At 27.6% G+C, this 22,881-nt stretch overlaps 1 pseudogene; it reads right to left on the reverse strand.

Moving 5' to 3' along the window:
• The window catches only part of LOC113371224, a 203,352-nt pseudogene that overhangs the window by 172,499 nt on the left and 7,972 nt on the right, over positions 1–22,881 (reverse strand).

The following is a 22,881-nucleotide window of genomic DNA, read 5'->3' on the forward strand; positions in this document are numbered from 1 at the left end:
ATAGACTCGGTCAACTTATCATAAAATATAAATAAAACATTGATTTTAAGTAAATTAACTAAAACAAAAAAATGAATAGAAAGGTGTAAGTACTAAAATTCGACAAAAGAAATTAAATTTGGAGATTAACCACCAAACAAATGTACAAACCGTTTGATTAACGAAATTATAGATTTTTGAAAAAGCAATCCTGATTGGAGAAGAAAATTCAAAGTTTCTCAGAAAGTGAAAGTAAGAAAAGTGATTTAATATCTAATGTAGATAAATTATGGAGCATATAAAAAAATCATTTGATTAGGCTACGAATTAAAATATGACTAATAATATTTTGCAGTAAAAATAATATTTCTTTACCTGATTCCTCTGAGGGCTCGCACAATCCACTTGACAAATCGTCGATATTTGCTTAATCAGTGAAGAATCAGTCTCGTCAGAAAATCTCTCTAGAGTATTTTTAGATAAATTGTAATCATTATCCGGATATCCAATATCCTGATAATTCGAGAGATGTTGGTAGTTGTTCTTTTGATAGTTATAAACATTGTTGGATGAAACTTGAAGCCGGGCGCCTCCGTGGGTGTAATTGTTGGCAACTTGAGAACCTGGTGTGTTGTCCATTTTGAGATATAAGAAGTAGATTATCTCGCTATGTGAACTGCGAAGTGCGCCATCTAAAAGAAATAAGAATTTTGATAAGGATGTAGAATATTTTCGAAATTATATTTTTTTGTTTTGTGAATAAAATTAATTATCAATATTATTTGGGTTTGTCGTGGCTTAGTGCTAAGAGCTTCGGCTCTACATCTCGGTCAGCCTAATTCTTTAAAATGACTTTATTCTTTAAAACCAACATCCTATTAATCTTAGACATAATATATTTGCATAATGGTTTCACTTTATATTCATATTTAGATGTATTCATATTTATAGATGTATTAGATGTATTAGATGTATTAGATATACAAATTTACAATTAAATAACAGAACAACCAAATATAGAAATACAAATAAAGGAGTGCTAAACTAATTTAATTTTGAGTCTTGATTTTATGAAACTTGATATTACATCTTCGTTTAGAGCATCTTCAAAAGTTGAGGTCCTGTATATCCATTAATTTGCAGAAATTATTTAAAAGTTTAAAAGCTTTTCTGAAAGAAAAAAAAGAGCAGTATCAGAGACGAAGAAAAATATTTCAAAGCTAAGTAATACTCAGTTATAGCCAAAAATTGCTGTATTTGTAAGATATCACATATAATCAGTAAACAATAGATATTTATGATATTAAGGGGATGGTACTGTATTTCTTGAAGTCAAAATTAATATATTCAGAAATGTCATAAAAACTGTTGGCTTTTAGTAAATTAATCAAAACGTTGTGGAATTTATGATTGCTTAGTTGACGTATTTGTAAAGGTAATAAATTGAACAGTTGAATACCAAAACCATCAATTGAATTCAAAGTAGTATTAAGCTTAAAAGTCGATCCTTTGATAGTTCTATTTCTTGTGACATAGTGGGAATCAGACATGGAAGATAAATTAAAGTACTGGGGATTATTTTTTATAAAGAGAAGTGTAATAAGTAGGAATATGTTAGGAACAGTAAGAATGTTATACTTCTGAAAAATATTTCTACAACTTGTCATCGAGTTAAGAGAGAACATGATTCTTAATGCTCTTTTCTGAAGTTTGAAAACATGTTTTAAGGATGGTGAAAAACCCCAAAATTGAATGCCGTGGAATTCAGCAGTATGTGATATCCGTTTTTATCATAAAATATAAATGCAAGATATGTTTTCATGTGAAAATATTTTTCCGCCAATGCTGCACCAAATTAAAAATATATCACCAGTATCAGTAATAAAAATATATCAAATACAAATACATCAACCGTTAGGTCGCCTTGTAAAAAGCGACGCTATTAGGGAGATGCTTTATCACAATAGCTCTGTTTATTATTAGAATTGCTATAATACTGATTACTTTTAATTTGATCCAGCAATCTAAAAAAGGACTTTTTTCACAAGAAATTTAACTACTGCTTGATATGGTGGTGAGAATCAATCCTGGAACCTTCTAGTTCCAGGCCAAAGCTCTTACCACTGGACATCAAAGAAGCCAATTTGATCCAGCAATCTAAAAAAATACTATGTTTCCAAAGGATTTTATTTACTGCTTGATATGATGGTAAGCATCTAACCTGGAACCTTCTAGTTCCAAGCCAAAGCTCTTACCACCGGACAACAGGGAAGCCAACAACTATTGCAATTATTAGGTTTTGAAAGATTGCTCAAACCATAGGAAAAAATATATAAATAAAGAATAATGCATTATTTATTAACAATGTTAATTATACTATACGCGACTACTTACTATAAATAAAAGTTTCCATACATATACTAGTTACTAAAATAACTTGCTGATGCAGATGTTGATTCTGCAATCTGATTTTGGAATTATTCTATTAGTACGGACTAAATTTTAAGGAGCTCTTATTGCCTTAATTGCAGAATTTCTTTATTAATTGTTTTTAATGTAATTATCTGTCACCTAACACCTAATAATCATTTTCTAACCCCTATTCATTTATAAAATTACTTTAAATATGAAATTTATTAGATTCCGTTTAACCTGATTTTTCTGGATTTTTTCTTTGAATAAAAGCTCTATGAGCTACTGAAATGATACTTCTCAGCAATTATTAGAAGGCAACCCTATGGTTTTCCTATTATTTTCATGTTACTTTATACTAGAAGACAACACAATAGTTGTCCTATCTATTGTGATGTTATTTTATATTAGGAGGCAACCCAATCAAGTTGCACTTTCTAATAGTAATTATATAGTTTAACTTATTGCAGCAATGCTGCGAAAGGATGTTTTCACTTGGAAACATATTAGAATCATACCATAAATTTTCGATTTAAAATGGTTTTCCCAAATGACTATATTTTTATAAATAAATAATTTGCATCCAAATACGATTGTCATAAACAAAATCTCCAGAAGTTGTTCACGATAAAAAGATGCAAAAGTTAAACAAAATAGATATTATCATATTCAGATATCAGTATCAGATTTTGGTCCAATACAAAAGTTGATCCAGTTGGAATGCGCAGCTGTATATACCTGATCTAATTTCTAAACTAGATCTATTATATTAATCTGTTATTCTAATAGGAGTATGTGTGCGTGCTGAACTTTATACAGAAAGGTACACAGCGGTAGCAATAACCTCGTCTACACTGATGGATATATATATATATATATATATATATATATATATACTGTAATGTAATGTAATGTAATGTAATTTGTTAAATTACAATAATCGTTTAATAGTCTAAATATATTTTGAACCTATTTATCAATGCTTCTGCCTTTGGCGTTTTCTTGGTTTCTTTATTTACGAGTGGTCAAACGCGTTTGGAATATTAATTACCTATCAGGACTTAGAATTTTAAATACATTTATAGAACAATTATCAAAAATCTGTACATAACAAGGCAATAACATTAAACACATTTGGTAATAAATGGGAATAATAATAAATCTTCCAGGCATTTAATACGTAAAAAAAATAAAAGTATGTAAAATTTTTAATTTACATTACAAGGTTTTTATAATATATTATTCGGCATACTGGAAATAGGATTCTAGGAAATAAGATTTATTTATATAAACATGTTGATAATTTGTATTAGGAGGAGACTGAATACAATCGTGCCCCTATTTTTTTTTTTTGTTGATTTTTGTTATTTTACTAGTTCGCTGGGAGTAAAGGTAATTTTAAATGATGATCTGAACATTTGCCTACGCGAAAATAATAAAATACTGCCCCTAAATACAAAGAATTTGTCATAAAATCAAATTATACATAAAAGGGCGAGTGTAACAACCGTTCACACCTGGAGGTGGATGAGACTGGCATAAAAATAGATTCAAAAACAATAGCTATAAACACCAAAATATTTTTACGACTTTTATAGACGTGAATAGCAATATTATGTAACACAACACTTTTTTCTTATATTGAATGTTTAATTTTTCGTATTTTGTCTTAGTTAAATAGATTTTTTTATCTGTTTACTCTTCACCTGAAAACGACAAAAAATACATATCACAGCCGCATCCACGAAACTTGTCACAACCGTACCCAACGCACACTTTTGAAAACTTTGAAAATTATGACTGAGCTAAATTATCTAAGCAAAAACTAATTGCTGGTAAATAACTACTGATGTTCAAGATACAGCAAAATAACAAAAAAAATCGTTTACAATTAACAGTTAGGATTAACAATTTTGAACAAGAAAACTTACTTTTGACTCTTTAAAAAAAATTCGGTCTACAGATTATTTAAGACACTGACTAAAAGCGATGGAAACTTGTTTGAACAATCATACTTCATCTTTCTGCGTTTGGACCCTATCTCATTACAGTTTAGCTATTATAACGACTGTCACTACCGTATCCTGATACAAACGTACCTAGTCTCCTATACTATTATAGCCGGAGCTTTATATTACTACTACATTTTATTATATTCAATTTCAATTTTCTACATATTAAAAGACGCATAATAAATAAAAAATGAGATTAATATTTTCTACATATTAAAAGATGCAAAATAAATAAAAATTGAAATAAATATGCACTGCAAATGCACTGAAAGTAACAGTATATATTTAAGTACAGTTTACCTATGCATAAATTGTATTTTATTACTATCAGTCTAGTTTAAATCGAAGCAAATCATAACGGAGTTCTGAATCATTCCAATCAAATGACACTCAATATTTATCAAGAATTTATGTTTCAGAGTTGATGATACGTTTTTTAATTAATATGCGTTCTAAAAAAATGATACATTTTAAAGTGGTTCCAGTTCTAAAACGATGTGTCAACAAGTTCTATAAAAATGTTATTTGATTTACGAATTCTAAATTAAAATTTTTATTGGATGAAACAAATTAATTACAGTTTATATATATATATATATATATATATATATATATATAATATTGTTACTGAAATAGTCAATGAAAAAGGATTTTTTTGTAAATTTGAGAAATCATACTAAAAACGAATATAAAATGTGGTTACGTTATAAAGTTGTTTGTGCTATCTTTCAAAAACATCGGCATAATATGTCATGTATACTGATGCACTCAAAATTGAACCATTAATTGAAAGACGAATTTGTTCATTTTGTGGAATATGTTTTTTTTTATATAATTCATATACTGTATCTCAGTCAGCCAATTTTAGCTCTAACATGAATAACGTCTTAGTTTTGATACTATCTTATATATTGATAGGATATCCTACATGTTACAAAAATATTTCTAGCTGGAATCTATTTGCCTTTATCTTTTTCATTTAATATCATGAATAATTCAATAATAATAATATTTTTATATTTGATTAAGACGATTATTGGTATAGTATTGGTGTATTGATAACTGTCTTGAAGGGTTCAGAATAATAACAGTAATAAAGAAAAAAATATATCCAATATCGCGTTTGCAAATATTTTATCATACTAAAACTATGAGCAGCAAAAGCTCCTTATATACGTTTTCTGCATTCACGTTTTCACTATTCATGGATTATAAAAATTATTATTTATTGATCTAATGAGTATATACATAATATACTTCTATGAAAGGATTCTAATAAGTATCCAACCCAATATCTTGTGTTAATTCCATCGAAGAGATTAATAAAAAAATAAAACAGATCTTATTAAAACTTTGCCTAAAGTATATCATTAACAAATACGGCCAAGGACTAAAAATGTTCATATTCAATTTTAAAAATATTATTGAAGGTTGAGAATGGCAAATGAGCTTTACGGCTAGAAGACTAATTTGTCTTCGGTACAAAAAGTTTCATTGTTAAGAAGCTAAATGCTAATGTGACTGCTTTTAAATTTCAAAAAATGTAATATAACCAAGCTTTTCAAGTTGCATAAGAAATGAAATTACTAATTAATAAGAACAAAAACTTAAATGTTACTGTTTCTTATACATATTTAATATATCTTAAGGTTAAGCCAAGGTTCGAAATTAAATTAAGGTGAATTTGCTAAAGATATGCTATAAGAACAAAAATAGATAACAGATGAAAAAATAAGAAAAACTTAATAAAATATATTGCATTAAATCATTAAAATATAAATGCTCAGGAAAGTCAATGTAAAAATAAATAATAAACTGCTAAGAGAAATATCTTATTAATCAGCTATGCCAAAACATGATAATTATTATTATAGCGAAAATAAAAATAAAGATTCTAAATATAAAATATAAAAGAAGATATCAAATTTCATGTTCTGTTGTGTTTAGATTATCTAAAAAATTCTCATAACAATTTCTAATTAAGTCGAACACTTGGATTCTGGTAAGATACTGGGAAGAAATGTGCAGTTACAGAAATGCAAACTGAACCAATCAATAACAGTAACATCGTTTTAGAAAATTATTTTATCCTAATAAAATTTGTTATATGGAGTATATAATTATTTACAGCAGAATGTTAGAGTTTCATAAAAAAATACAGAATTTTCTTAAATGTGATTTTTTTTTTAAAAAAACTGCTTATCAAATTTAATTTTAATTTAATTAAAAAAATACTGAATTTTCTTTAATGTCATTTTTTAAATAACCACTTATCAAATAATTTAATGTTAATTTAATTAAGTAGCTGTTTAATTACATAAATACTTAAAACACAATATATCAGTTAGAGTTAAAAAGTAAAATTAAAAACAAAATTGATAAACATAGTGTGTAGAGTTAAATTACCTGAAGTTTCGTTTCATAAACAAATAGAAGAAATAAATTAAAATTAGAGAGTTTGCTGAAGGTTGAAATTCTTGTAAAATTTTTAAATACAAGACCATCTTAAAAGTAATTTATATTCTTATGCTTCCTACTTTTATAAAAAAAATTCCTATATTATATATTGGGGCAAAAAGCAATGTTAAGTAAAAAGCTCTAAAGCTTAAGGTTCAGTGAATAATTTAAATTTAGCTTTTTACTGAGATGTATAAAATGTAGATTATTGTCTACAAAATATTTCTTATTGAAACATTTTCCTCTATAATTCCATATTTTAATATTTTAATATTATATGCACACTAATGAATGCATATTGTCTTTGATATAACAAATTGATCAGAATGACTTGCAACATAAATCATGTGAAATATTTATTATTAATTACATTGAAAAATTTGAAAAATGTAAAATTATTGAATTGCAGTGTTAAAAACGAAAGCAAGTAAAGAAAAAAATCGATAGGTTTTGTCAATTTTCAATCAATTTTGTCAATTTTAGACCATTCCGAGCGTTTCTCTACATCACCTATTATCCTAGTCACTTCTATTGCGTTTTGATTTTTTATGTAAAAACTGAATACTGCAATGTAAATCGCATAATAAGCTTATTGTTCTTGTCGCCTTAAGGCTTTTAAACTTTCCAGTAGCATTTCGAATAAAGCCGCTACGAAGACATACAAGTAGAACATTGATGTCTATTGTCATTAACATTAGCACGTGTAGCAAATAATAAATTAACAACAAAACCACTAAAACAACATCACAAGCCAACAACAATATCACCATAGTCGTTGTTTCAACAAAAATGTAATCAACGCCCAACTGTGATGGGAGCGTATTCATTTAACAAGAAGAGAGCTGGAATAAATGTTATTCTAAAAGGTAACTAAGTTATGTTAGTTAGTTTTAGTTAATTAATTGCTAAAAGTACAAAATTAGCAAATTTTACTCTTGCAGTAAAGTAGTGTAAAGAATTTAATGAATTCTTGATACAATATATTTTTTGCATTATCAGATAAATTAAATAAATATTTATTCCAACTCGATTGTTGAATATTTCTGACGATACAGGTTATATAAAAACTCTATAAAAGTGTACCCATGAAGTTTATTGCATTGGTTGAATAATGTAGCTGTTATTTCGTAAAATTCCTTGAAAGTTAAAAATAAAACTTTGGACCTATTTGCTCCCAGGCCATTTTATTATGGGGTCAAAAAATGGTGTCAAATTTTTGAATCACAGCAAAAACGTGCATTTCTAGAATGATGAATTTTAGCTAGTTTTTAGATAGTTGTTTGTCTTTTGTGTGTTATTGTTCAGATATAATTGCTTTGGATTTCACAATATATGTTAACTTCCCGAAGGAGAAGTTTGTTTTCATCAAAACATCCGATTCGCTAATTTTATGTTTTCTCGACGTTTCAAGCCATTCTGAATCGAATGAGATCAAATTTGGAAAATGTATGTGTGTGTGTGTGTGTATGTGTGTGTGCGTGTATGTGAACAGATTTTTTTTCGTAAATCAACGTTTTCTCGAAAACGGCTGGACCGATTAAAAATTTAAAAGCCATTCGATGTATCTCGATGAGGACTATCGTTTCTGAGTTTTGTGCGGCGATCGGCCGGGCCGTTTCTTTGTAAAATGCAGAAAAGTGAAAAAATTTTCGTCCACGTTTTAGCCCGCAATTCTGAATCGATTCTGAAAATTCAAAAACCATTCGATAGATATTGGTTGGGAATCGTGCTGATTAGTTTTTGGTAAAGATCGGCCGGGCCGTCTTCTTGTAATAAAGTTTAAAAAAAAAAAATTGACGATTTTTATGATTATTTTTTTGATGGTAGATATCATAGTCTTCTAGATCGTACTAAAATATTACGGCCCTACGACAACCTAGCTTTAAAAATTTGTCAAAGTTTGCAAAAATTAGTATGGTCTTTTTGGCATTTGTCAAAATTATAACTTTCATCGACGTTTGCTCAAAAACGCCTGAACCGATTTTAGATATTTAAAAAGCATTTGATGTGTCTCGATGAGGATTATCGTTTCTCAGGTTTGTGCGACGATCGGCCGAGCCATTTCTTTGTAATTTAGAAAAAAGTGTTAAACCTTTCGTCCACATTTAAGCTCATACTACCGAACCGATTTTAAAAATATTATTTAAAAACTGTTCAAAAGATATTAGTTGGGAATGGTACTGATTAGTTTTAGGTGAAAATCTACCAAGCCGTTTTCTTGTAATTAACTGTTGAAAAAAAAATTTAGGCCGATTTTTATTTAACTTTTTTTGGCGATATATATCATGGTCTCATAGAACTTACTGAATTATTACGGCTAATTCTAATACTAATTCATCAAAGTTTGAGAAAATGAGTAGTTTTTTTTACGTTTGTTAAAAATAAAATTAGATGATTTAGTTGGTATAACGGTAGTGTACTTGGTCTTGAACATAGTAAACCATTAAAGTCCTACGGAAAATGGTTCCATTATAATTATTGATTATTTAAAATTATTGATTTTTGAAAATTTTCTTTTAGAAAATACTCTGGGTTAACGTGTTCGTTCGTTCGTTTGCAATGATGTGTAATAAATCCACTCGGAATACTTAAAATCACTCATAAATTAATTTATTTTTTATTGAATAAGTCGATTATTTATACATATCGGGAAGTTCATGTTATAGTTATATTTTTATTATTAATTTATCCTTACTATAAAACCATGTACCCTTCTAAGAAATTGTACCAGATCAAATGCAAACTTTCGCATTAATACGAATTATAGAAAAATCCCAAATTCTGTATGTTTAGTGTGTAAGTAATTTGTATGCTGTCATCCCTTCCAGGCAGCGTTATAATAATTTTATATTATATTTTAAAATTTACAATTTTTAGTATTCAATTCAATTGTAAATCACTGTATCCAAAATGTCAAATTTCAATTTGTAATCCTTCAGTTCAGTATAAAATATAAATAGATCTTAATATTGCTATAGCTTAACCTTGTTTTAACCGATAAGTTACTAATATCTAATATAAATTTTAGAAAATCATGATATCTTTAAATTCAATTTATTTCTAAATCTTTTCAGATCTTACCAGTATTTTTTAAATTACATCGACATTTTGGTAAAAAAATATAAAAAAATGAGATAAAAATTTAATTTTCTATATTGGCGTCAAAAAGAGTAGAAGGACGAATGGCTCATCACATACCTCATACCTTCTATATAACAATTTAAGCAAAAATGCAATCAACTCCTGACTGTGACGGGCGTGCGCCTATTAAATGAAAAATATCTGTTCTCTGGCAATCCGCTTCGGAATGTAATTAAGTATAGTGAATATGTGCTGATGTAATTACACTAATCAAACATACAAAACAACTCGACTCAGGAATCCACAAAAATAAAGGTACGCGCGGAGCGGTAGCATAATTGCAAAAAGGCAAACTGAGAAAAAAAGACATTTTGCAAGAAGATATGCATATGGATAGATTTTTAGAAACTTGATGAAGAAAAAATTCAGTGGAAAATAACACAAGTTATTAAGATATCTTATTAAAATACTAGTAAAATACTCCTTTTTTTAGTATTGTAAAGTATAAAATAGCCCACTATCCGATCTTATTTTTTCTGGATTTCAAACATATACAATAAAATATAAATAGAAAACAAACAATGTTGTTTAAAAGTGATAAAAAAAATTCTTATAAAAGTTTTAAGGTGTTCGTCACGTGGTGGTATCATCACAATTAGAACAGTATTCGCCTGCCTTCTAATAATGTAACAAATCAAAAGTAGAATAAGTTCGAATATTAGTGAATTCAACCATAAAAAAACTAGCACAAACGGTCTTTTATTTTAATATACATTCCAACAAAAACTAATTAGTGATCAAGAATTATTTATAAGGCCGTGTTTACCATAGGGTACAGGCAGGCATAGAAATCCAATTTGACTTAGAGCAATTAAATTATAAATATTAGAAACCAATTATATCACAACAAATAACACATATCAAACAAACAACTATCTGACTATGTTCAGTTAACTCCCAGCTACACCATTGTAGAAATGTGTTTTTTGTTGATTTTCAAAAGTTTGTCACGTGGTGCTTTCTACTCCATAGACGGGCTAAAATCTTATTTCTAATTTTAACGTGATAGCTAGATCTATTTCAAGAAAAATAGCTAAATCAATTAATCAATGCGAAATATAAATTGTATAGGCACATTTTTTATAAAAAATACACCGCATATAAACTTGATTTAATATTTTGTCAGAATTATTCAAGAACAAAGTTAGTATAATTAATATCTCTTGTAAAATTGCCTTTTCTAATTTGATTAATATTTCATTTACTATTTTTTATTGTTAACACTTTTACCAGAGTAAAGATTCAGTTGGTCTTTTTTCCACCACCCACGTGTAGGCTTTTATAGAGGTTATATTAAATTCTTAATCTAAATTAATATTAACAAAAGATCTTGTAAAGCAATTAAATACCGTAAAGTTAAAAATTATATTAAGGTATTCTAATAGTGCTCAAAACCAAAAAAAAACTTACAACTCATGGATTTTCAAACATTGCCGTTTACTTTCAGATAGCATCTTCGTAAGAATCAAAGTTGATTGATGGCTAGTTATACATCTTTTGTCTTCTACTTTTGAATATTGTTGTTAAAAAATTCCTAAGTTTACTTGTCTTTAAGATATCGGTAGTTTACTTTTTTACCCGCGGACCTTTAAGCCCCGCTCTACCCTCATACATTTGTGTAAAAATAATGTATAAAGTGTAAATCGAGACATAAGTTCAAGACTGAGGATTAGGTAAAGAATAATAATTATTCCTTATACAATAAATAAAATATAATCGTTATCACATAAAAGCTCCACGAAAATATTAAAATCAAAGTTTGGACTATCCAGAAACCACCACATTTTATGATATATAATATTTGCATTCATTAAGATATAACATTTTCGATATTAACCGACAATTCATTATTCAATTTAAAAATATAGAGAAAATCTATTTAAAGACATACTTTAAATTTAAACCATTGAATTAAATAAAACTGAATTGGCATTAGTAATGAATATGTTCAATTCTTTAACTACATACTTCAATATTAAATATATTGTTATATTTCTGCTAGAGTTTATTTATCAGCAATCAGAATTTTAGAGATGTTCTATGAGGTGTTTTGAACGCTGATTTTTTCTAACATGGGAACCCTCAAGTTTACTCTTCTGGAATTTTGATGAAACTTCGCATGGTGATAGAGTTGATAGTCAAACCGAATCTTGTGAAATATTATAGGCCTATGAGAAGTATTAATTATATTATTAATAATAATTATTAATTATAAAAATTAATTAAAGCTGCGCGTTTTTTAACATATGTTTACGTTCGAATAGTTAAATATCGCAAAAATATTTATATTTATTTATTTATTGAGTTATTCGAAACAAATCTATAAATGCATATACATATTTGCAATTACAAATATTGTAAGTACTCGTCAGATACTATTAGAAGACAATCCATCGATTGCCTAACTAACTGAGATATACATACATTTTACATACAGTTTCCATTGATTTTTGAACGCTATTATTTGGTCTATATTAATTTTTGAACGCTATTAGATAGTAATCACACGGTTGTCTTACTAATAGTAATAGCCCTTAACCGTTTACACCACGGCGGATTATTATTAATAAAAAAGTATTCTAACCACTTATTACTACTACTACTATTTTGTAGTAAGTAATAAATAATTTATAAATCTTGCATATAAACTTCGGAAAGATCAGCGCTCTTGTAATATTACTAATCTTTTATATTTATTATATTTAAATGCTTTACAGTTATTGAGATTATGTCACAACCAACTGCCTACTCTGCGTAAGATTATATAACTGTAGAATCATATTTTTAGTAATAAATAGAATGCGAGTTCTGTTTTAGAACAGAATATCGGTTTCAAATTGCTTGATGACCATTGCCTTTTAAATAAATTAAGGATCAAGACATCGGATAGAGACCAATAGACCCATTTCTCTGAAAAATGACCCGAAATCTGATTCTTTTACCACCATTCGTTTTTGTAACATGAGTATGCGTATGTATACATAATAGCTATATAAACACGAACAACTAAATATTCAATATGATCTTGAAATTTGAAAGTTGATTGACCAAAGACATTTAATGGCAATGATAATTTTGAAAACATTCTATAACATTGATTAGAAGATATTCATCTTTTTTAGAAGATATTCATCTTTTTATGGATATTGTATACTTGTTACTATTTGACATTAAATAATAATACGATAATATAATACGATAAAAATATTATCGTTTCTTTTCAATTTCATTACTTATTGACCTCGGATTCATACTTAGAAATAAATTTTATAATTCCGTTTTTATATCTTTTTATACGAAAAACTTTTAATACTAAAGAATTACGTTTATACTTGTTAACATCCCGTAGATTAAGTTATTGTAATCGTACCAAAATTGAAAGTGAAAGTTTTTACATTTTTTCACGTTTTGAAGGTGTCTGAACATTTTCGCAAACCTAAGAAAAAATGGATGTGTGTGTATCTGTGTGAGTTTATGTATGTATGGATACAATTTTTCATCCACGTTTTCAGGCGCACTGATCAACCGATTTGAAGAGTTCAAAAAACATTCGATTCCTATTGATAGGGATATGTACTGATTAGTTTTTAGCAAATGCGGGTCCAGCCGTTTCGGACATACGAAGCAAAGAGTGCAGAAAATAAAAATCGAGTTTTTGAGAGAACGGAGCATCCGATTTGAATGGTCCAAGAATCATTCAATTCGTAATGACGGGGAGAAGTGGTGATTAGTTTTTGGCAAAGGCAGATCCAGCATTTTCGGAGCTAAATATGCAAAAAATGGCTGTTTCTGAGAGAATTAACCATCCGATTTGAATGATTCAAAAAACTTTCTGCTTGTGTCGACAAAAGGATTGCTTTTGGGGGGGAAAAAATTAATTTTCACAAAATTTTTTTTTTTAATATCGAAAATAAATCAAATTTTAATTTTTTCTAGCTGAAGTTCTAGAGTTCACTAATATACTTCAAATAAATAATTTTAATTTTGCATTTATATAGTTTATAACATCTCATAAATATTAGACTATGTCCTTCATTTTAAATTCGTTAGATTAAGTTTTGTTTTATAATAATCTATTGATTAATAATCTATTCTATATGAAGTATTTATAAAATTCTATTCGAAAACATTTAATTTTCCTCGAATATTTCATTACGGTACGGGAAGTTCCAGCAATTTGCCTTAAGACACGATGCCATTCACTACTAGTTTATCTATGGTTTTAAAGGAGTAGCTTTATAGAAAACTTTCTTTATATAAATACTATATATTGCGGTGTACAATTTATGTTTCTTGGGCTAATAAAACAACACTTTTAGCCTTTTTCATGTTTTAGAGAGATTTGACTCTCTTTAATCATAACCAATAAATGAACATTTGAAAAATGAAACTCATAATTTATAAATATTTTTACATATTTTATAAGTTTTTTTTTGACATATTTTATTGTGACATCAATTCACCTATGCTCAGTTTAATATATATTTTTCTTGAAATATTTTTAATAATTTAGGGGTTTCAAAAGAAATCAGAACCGTTCTTATTAGAGATGCTCTGGTCTTCGAACGTGCATCTATGTTTGTTAATATCCAAACTCTTACATTGTAATTCGTGTTGTGGAATTTATTGATAAAAGAACTATAAAATAAAAGTAATAATCAATATTTCAATATTATAACTCTATTTTATTATTATCGTTAATATCTCGTGTCTTGTACCTTAATGATTTAATGTGTATTCAAGAACAGTCACAGCTTCTTTTCAAGTATTTTTTAGATTAGCACTAGACATGAAGATATTTCATTCGACATTTTGTATTGAATATCAATTCGTACTTAATGCCAAAGGCCTACAAAAGGTATTTAATTCTATTCTCTATTGTATGCCAAGACGTCTCATGAAAATGAGGTTTTATGAGTTGTATGTTTGTAAAACCGGCGCGAACTCTTCGGATTCACTTCAATGCTTCTCAAAGTATATGTAGACAATTAATAATTAATATAAAATAAATTGGAGAATAGTTTGATTTGTTGTTTATTATTTTTATTGAATTTCGGTTGAGATTATATAATTATTTAACACTACTTTTTGTCCACATATACTACGAAAATAATGAGAAAAACGAAAAAAACAAAGACCATCTAATGGAATAGATATCGATAAAAACTAGTGGTTTATAGCATCGCCTTAAAGCAAATTGCTGAAACTTCTCGTACCAAAAAATAAATTATTTAAAAAATAGTAAACATCTTTTTTTCGAAACTTTTGAAAAAAATGTTTTTTTCTATATTTTCAAGTATTTTAAAAGTTTTGGATTTTTTTTTTCAAAGCAAATATGGAAGCGCGTAAGCGCCACGTCGCAGTCCTTAGACTGCGCTTGGCATTGGCAATTATAACTGCCAAACAATGTTACGAAACCCATAGAAATGTAAACAAAATTTATAATTATTATTGAAATCTCTATAAAATATCTTATAATTTGATGTTCATATATATCTAATGATTATTTTTGACCACAACCGGCATTTTTTAATTTTTTTTCTATATTTGCGAAAATGCTGGATCTACCTTCCAAAAAATTTAATCAATTTTTCATTCCGTCAATACAAGTGAAATGCTTTTTGAATCATTCAAATCGAACGCCCCGTTCTCTCAAAACCTGAATGGCAATTTTCTGCACTTTTCCCACTTATCCTGAAAACTGCTGGATCTGCCTTTCCTTTGCCAAAAACTAATCAGAACATCTTTCCATCAATAGGAATCGAGTGCTTTTTGAATCATTCATCCGTGCGGCCGAAACTGTAGACAAAAAATTGTATCCAAAGATACACAAACACCCACACAAACTTCATTTTTTTCTAATTGTAAAGGTATGTTCGAAAGTTCAGAAACTTTTGAAACGTAAAGATTGGCAAAAATTTGTTTTTTTTTTAATTTTTTTGCAACTACTTACTATAACTTACCCTATGAGAAGTTATTGAAACTCTTCCAAAACAAAAACAAATTTCTATCCATTATTTTAATAACTTTAGAAAAATTTTGGGTCTACACTGGTTATGAATTTTCTTACCTCTTTCAGAAATAATTTTTTCTTTAATCTTTTTTATATAACATACAAAAAAAACTATTAGAACAACTATACTTTGAACATTCATTCAAACAACTATAAATCTTGAAATCATGTAGAGTTTTATAAAAGTCTTCAAATGCTGTTTCGATCGCTAGGGGTGTCAGATTAATAGAGGTGTCGGTCAATCGAAGTGTCGGATTAGCGAAATTCTACTGTATATTTAAGCAATTCTCTTTCTTCGAGCAATTTTAAGTTACATTCAATTATGATACTCGTAATTCAGCTAAATAATTAGCACGCGTAATACTCCACTTTCCATTCCTTTCGAGAAGCATTGATTTACATGGATTTTTGTTATGTAGAAAAGTTTAAATAACATAAGTATAAAAACGATCACGTAGTATAAATAATACAAGTGCATAACATCGCGTTGCGTGTACAACATAGAAGAAACATTATCAACGCAATCAAAAAAGGTTATTTGTATTCACAGGAACCCGGTTGCGCAAATCACAATTTCAATTCTGTACGCGTGAGCGTTCGAAGAAATGTTTGGCATTTTTTTTATTTTGCGTTCACAGCAGGCATAAATAATGAATTTAAGGTCACTTTTTCATTATTATGAGTTCATGAAATGCTTCAAGTGTTTCAATAGTAAGTAATCACTTAAAAATCAACGGATTTTTCTTTTCATTTAGATACAGATTTACAACTCTCCACTTTAGCACCTTTCGCAAACAAGATGATCATACGTAAAAAAACATTGTATTAATAATGACATGTTAAACAATCAATAGTTGTATGCCATTCAATACATATATTATTAGGATATTCTAATGACTTAATATAAAACTATATGATGTTCTGTTCCGAATTGTATCTGATTTCCAGAAAGTATAGGTATAAATTGAATATTTCCAATTACTTTTTAATAAAATTAGAACAATCCATCATATATTTTATAATGATATATACAAAGAATATGCTTATATGAAACAATACGGTATGAATGAGAAAATTGCAGAATGCAAAATTCTAAAAGCCGATTGAAATAGTTTCTCACATTAATAATTTCCTACTTTTATTTTTAATTTTACTTTAATTATCAAAAAAGATGAAAACGAACTTATTGAACGCATTGCACAAAAGCCAATTTTTACTAAAGTTAATTACGAAGAAGAAAAAACATATAATATACCATATAATAGAATAATTAAGTCCTACTAAATAAAACATTATAGTCAATAAAAAAACTAATTTTAAATCATATTTAAGATAATCAGCACAATAATGACCCCCTCCCTTCCCAGATACGGATTAGCAAAACTTAAAATAGCTGTCCCGGTTTTTTACTTTAAAAAATATGGTCACCTTATTAGTAAGGGCTTTGATCCTTGGCATTCAAAGGTTTCAGGTTCGATGACTATCTCTGACGGCCTAATATCAAGCAGTGATATCAGTTTCACTTAATCTAAAATATATTCACAAGTGAAATTAGCCATTCCCCGGCATTGCTGCATCAAGTGAAGTAAATATCGTGAGTATTAGATAATTTCTAATAATAAAAATATTTCAACTATAAATAGGCCAACCCATAGGTTGTCTTCTAAAAGGCCTCATAGTTAAATAGTACTAGCACAATAAGGTATACGACTCTTAAGTTCCAATTGAACAAAAAAAAAATACTAATAAAAAGCTAAAGTGTATTCTTCGTTTTTATACTAATAAGGTGTAAATTTAATTTTCATCAAGAATCGATTGTTTTTCATCATTTGCCTGTTGTTATATCATATGGCAATTTTCTTTCCAAATTTGTTTTGCAGTTCTATGCTGCGAAGGAACTTGGATAAAACATCGGATTTTATAGAAAACTTTTTTTAATTTCGTAGTTCATTACCAAATTCTTCATTAATAATAATTTTAATCAGATAATTATAAATCAATCATCAGAATCTTGACAAATTTCTTGAAAAGCCTACTTGTGAAAGTGATGATACTCAAATTTCTTAAATCTCGCAAGAAGTTGGTTCGATCTAAAAAATCCACTAATTTTCTGGTCTGTGGGAAGCAATCAAATAAATTGTGGCATTAATTTTCATTTTCAATTTAAAAAATCGTTATTGCTAATTGGACTTAATTTAATAATTTAATGTAATTTAATCCATTACTGCAAAGTATTGACACAATATCTTCGATGTAATGTTTAACTACTCTTGTTAGGGTAAATTATAGTAATCGGCCATAAATCAAAAAAGATTTTTTTTGCATCACTTCACGTTTCAGAGTTTTCTGAGCATGTTGGCATACCTAAGAAAAAATGGATGTGTGTGTATGTATGTATGTATATGTGTATGTATGGAGACAATTTTTCGTCGACGATTTCGAGCGTACGGATTATCTGATTTAGTTAGAAAAACATTCGATTCCTATGTATGGGGATATGTGCTGATTAGCTTTTGGCAAAGGCAGGTCCGGCCGTTACGGAGATACGCAGCAAAGAGTGCAGAAAATAATAATCGAGTTTTTGAGATAATGTAGCATCCAATTTGAATGACAAATTCAATTCGTAATGACGGGTAGAAGTGGTAATTAGTTTTTGGCAAGAGCAGGTTCAGCCGTTTTGGAGATACCAAGCTGTACTATATTAAGATGTTCAAAATGGCAGTTTTAGAGATAACTAAGTTTCCGATTTGATTGATTCAGAAAACTTTCTGCTTGTTTTGAGAAAGTAATTGCATTTGCAAAAAAAAATTATCTTCATTTTTTGTACATCGAAAATAATTCAGATTTAAATTTTAATTCTGGATAAAGTTCTAAAAATCACTTATATACTTTAAATAAATAATTTTAACTTTGTTTATATAATTCTTATAAATATTATATAATGTTAGAGTATTTATAATAATCTATTTGAAAACATTTAATATTCCTCAAACATTTCATTACGGTACGGAAAGTTCCAACAATTTGCCTTAAGGCACGATGCCATATACCAATAGTTTGTTATTATCACTAATAAAAAACTAAATTTAATGAATATTTCTATTATTTTCTTCGTTATTCTCTACTCTAAAAATATACTTTCTATTTATAGCATATACTTGAAAAACAATAATCAAATCTTTTATTTATTTTACTAAAAATTTTGGGTCTTCTTTCCACATTTCGCAACAAGGACTTGGCGCACAATTTACGGTTTCAACTAAATAAAAGATATTTTTATGACCGCTTTAACAAATATAGAATTTATTAAATTATTTTTTATAAAACCTATGATCATGTATGTTTTATATATCATATATAAGGCATTCAATTTTATTGGTAATAAATTTTAAACAACCTAAGCACGTGTTACAAAACTAAAAATCGAAAACAGGTTACTCATAAATTTTGACGCAGGCAAATTAAATATATAATTTATAGTCAGTTCGAAACATTTTTTGCGTCGACGTCGTATAAACGGAAAACTTGATCTAATTTGATCCAGTTTTAAATAATTATAAATTTGAAATTCCAATTAACTGGAGCTAATTAGTGTTGCTTTTAATTTGAAACTTGAGCTCATAATATTTTTTTAAAATATCTATTTCTAATGGGTAATTGAATCAATGCTTTTTTAAAATGCAAATTAATTATATACCAGTAAAATTTACTATTGCTTAAGATTGATATTAAATTTTTAAGGTATATTTACATTAGATTTATCAATTAGTGTTTCCAAACTTTTATCCAAAAATATAAATAATAAATAAACCGATAGCAGTTTTAATTATTTCGAATAATTTGCACTTTATTAATATAACATTAATAATACTAATTCGTTCTGAAAGGTATTCATTGAGCAATATTTTCATTTGTTAAGCGGTCGGATTTTTTTTACTTAAAGATTACAAAAAAGGATTTGAGAAATTGAGACAAGGAAGACATATATTAATAAGACCAACGATTTTTCTATATTTTTTATGAAGATTATAAATTTTCTGAACATCTGATTCAACATGAGATTATATGAAAGAATGAGAGAAAATAATTAAAATCAATCATTGGGGATTTTATGCTAATGCCCAATAGAATTTTATATTTCTTGTTTTTGTTCTTACAGTAAATATTCCAGTTTTTTTTTTTTAATATTTTCCGCTGACCTTTCAGTAGTTAAAATATCTCTTCTTTTTTATCCTTTTATAAGTTATTTATATTTATATAAGGATAAAATTTATTCAAGGACAATTTGCATGCTCAAGTCAAAATCTGATCTTCCATAAAATTACTCTAATTGTGAAAGTAATTAATATGGCTCAATTGAGATTGAGTAAAATTTGGAGAAACTTTGAATTTAGGTAATAAAAAAAATTATCAAAATCAAATTATAATTATACATTCAAAATATCGTACGAAAAATATGTACTTTCATATTTGAACTATAAACCCCGAAAATAGTTCTTTTCTATTTCTAATTATATTCAGTTTTGACAAATTTATTTACAAATTTACATAAAATATTGTTAAAAATCATAAATAATGTTCATAGAGATAATTAATGGTTTAGCATATATTAAATGAAACATGGAATCTATCATCTTCAAATTAAAAATTAAAATTCTTAGCCTATTAGTTTAATAAATTATTCATCGATTATATTAGCATTTCGAAATACAATGGAAACGCGTCAAGTTTATAAATTACATTTACAGCATACAATGTTTTCAACGTATTTATGAATACGAATAATTCTTGTTGAAGAAAATTGAAGACAATCATACTCTTATAAGTAACTTGGTAAAGTTTTTATCAAAGATAGTATTTATTAATTATATTAAAGTTAAAATTTAGTAATAAATAACACTATTTACTTGATTATTTGCTTAAAATATTGTTTATTAGTAACTATTGTATATGCGTGATGATACTTCACCTCAACGTCACTTTATAGAAGGCAAGCCAATGGATGTTCTTTATATACTTAAATTATTTTATTAGATTTTTTTTAATTGTGGATATAAATGTTAACTTATATGAATTTCAGTAAGGCGGGAAAGAGACATATCAACTATATTTTCAAAATAAAATGAATACTGCTTGATATAAAGTAGCCCTAAACCTTACCACAGCGGTATGAAATCCCAATTATGTTTTTCCTATAATTATACATTAATTATACAGCAATTAGAACGTAAGACCTATGAACTGTTATAATTTTTTTTCAATTTAAAGACTTATTTAAGAGGCAACCCAAGGATTAACTCAACTTATGATATATTTTTATTATTAGAATTTCCCTAATAGTGATGATTATTACAAAAATATAACCAGGCGTTCTAAAATTTGGAAAAAAATCCATTTGCACTTGGTGTCGTAAAAAGTGTGCTATAGTTGGGGTAGCATAACTTTTTCTCTCCTCTAGCCTTTATATATAATTTTATGTTTTATTTCAATCTTATAAAATGAATTTGATTAATGAAAATTTAGTTGCAAAAGAATTTCATTCCGAATTATATTTTAAAGGTATTATTCTTCCTTCACTATTATTTCAATTAATGTATTACATTAGAATATGTTTCATAAATACCTAATTTTATGTTTCCTTATAATTCATAGTTGAATTACAATCATCACCATTATTATTCGTCATTAATGCAATGTTTTTGAAATTTTAATGTAGTCGTTGGCAAATTATTAACTAAGGCACTGTTCATCCCTCAAATTTATATATTTAACTTCCCTTAAGGCTTAGGGTAATTAAATTCCCGTAGGGTAAGTTACAGTAATCGCAAAAAAATCGAAAATGAAAATGTTTATATATCTTTACGTTTCAAATTTATCTGAACATTTTGGCGTAAGTTAGAAAAAAAGGATGTGTGTGTGTGTGAGATTTCAATAATTCAAAAAATATTCAATTACTATTGATAAGGAGCCGTGCTGATTAGTTTTTGGCAAAGGCAGGTCCAGTCGTTCCGAAAATAGGCGACAAAAAGTGCCAAAAATGATAATTCAGTTTTCGAGAGAACAAAGCGTCTGATTTGAATAATTCAAAAAACATTTTACATGCATTGACGAAATGAATAATCGGTAAATTTTTTGTAAAGGCAGGCCTAGCGTCTCCGGAGATCCAATACAAAAAGTAAAAAATAATACCATTTGGCGGTCAAAAATGAACATTGGACATATGTACATCGTATTATCAAATAATAATATAGAAATAATATATAATAATAAGTACAAATATTGTTTATATTTATATGGGTTCCGCACCAATATTTACACGTTCGACGACTACGCGGCGCTTAAAAAAAATAATCGAAATACAAAAAAAAATCGAAACATAAAGAAAAATCTAATTTTTCGAAAGTCATATTTTCTTAAAAAATCTAAATTTCTCAAAAATCTATTTTGTCGAAGTTTTGCAGTTTTTTTTTTAATAATTTAGTTTTCGGTACGGGAAGTTCCAGCAATTTGCCTTAAGGCACGATGTCATACACCACTGGATATTTTGATTCTTCTTATTTTATTCATTGTAAAACTTTCAAAAACCAATACCTTTCAAAAAGTCAAAAACCAATACCTTTTCTCCAAATTTTCTACAAGCACTAACGTATTCTTCACATACGTGACATATTTAGCATTATAACACTAAAATTCGAATTTCGCCCGGAGGTCGATATTTTTGTAACGGTACGCCTCGCCGTTCTTCTCACATCTCACATGTAGCTATCGATTTCCGATGGAATCTTTTTTGCCATATCATTTGCATTTCTATCTTCAATTTATACCGTACGTAGATTTTTTACAAGACTTTGGCGTGCTTCAGTTTTA

Source organism: Ctenocephalides felis, unplaced genomic scaffold, assembly GCF_003426905.1.
Source record: "Ctenocephalides felis isolate EL2017-DRISC unplaced genomic scaffold, ASM342690v1 CF-g0.4_SCAFFOLD_01492, whole genome shotgun sequence".
NCBI lineage: Eukaryota > Metazoa > Arthropoda > Insecta > Siphonaptera > Pulicidae > Ctenocephalides > Ctenocephalides felis.